Source organism: Silene latifolia, chromosome 4 (assembly GCF_048544455.1).
Source record: "Silene latifolia isolate original U9 population chromosome 4, ASM4854445v1, whole genome shotgun sequence".
Lineage (NCBI taxonomy): Eukaryota > Viridiplantae > Streptophyta > Magnoliopsida > Caryophyllales > Caryophyllaceae > Silene > Silene latifolia.
The window spans coordinates 49,301,694-49,302,426 of record NC_133529.1 but is presented as its reverse complement, the minus strand read 5'-3'; the positions used below and the strand labels follow the sequence as shown (position 1 = coordinate 49,302,426).

The 733-nt window shown below is 40.1% G+C and overlaps 1 non-coding gene across 1 annotated transcript; it reads left to right on the top strand.

Annotated features, from left to right (window-relative positions):
* Positions 1-313: 313 nt before the first annotated feature.
* On the top strand, positions 314-420 carry LOC141654277 (small nucleolar RNA R71). Its single transcript, XR_012547838.1, has one exon. It is a non-coding gene; the product is annotated as a small nucleolar RNA R71 (small nucleolar RNA).
* Positions 421-733: the final 313 nt, after the last annotated feature.

Genomic DNA, 733 nt, shown 5'->3' with positions numbered 1-733 from the left:
AACATGATGCTTTGGTGATTTTGAGGCTTATTCAAGTTTAGCCATAGCTTTTTCAAACTTTAAATTGATGGTATCAATGTGAGCACTAAGTTGAGCACCCAATTGAGTAACGGAGTCCACTTCATGCTTTCCTCCTCTAGTAGCCTTGCGAGGTCTACTATATTGTGAGTTATGGACCGCCATTTCCTCAATTTTGTTCCAAGTTTGATTTTCATCAACTTCGGTGAACAATCCATTTGATCCCATGTTGAGAATGTTCCTTGAATCTTCATAAAGACCGTTCCAAAATTGTTGTACCAAGAACCACTCGCTAAGTCCATGATGAGGACATGAGCGACAAATTCCCTTGAATCTCTCCCAAGCTTCATACAAAGATTCTTCATCCCTTTGCTTAAAGCCCGTGATTTGAGCTCTTAGCATGTTAGTCTTTTCCGGTGGATAGAACTTTTTGTAGAAAGCTAGAGCCAACTTCTTCCAAGAATCAATTCCGAGAGTAGCCTTATCAAGGCTTTTCAACCATTGTTTCGCGGTGCCAATTAGAGAAAAAGGAAATAAGCCCCATCGAATTTGGTCTTGAGTTACACCGGTTTGATAAATTGCATCACAATAATCGCAAAAAGCCTTCATATGAGAATGACGGTCTTCACTAGGCATCCCCCCAAATTGGCTTCTTTCGACTAATTGGATAAATGCGGATTTGGCAATAAAATTTCCGGTTAGATGTTGTGATGTG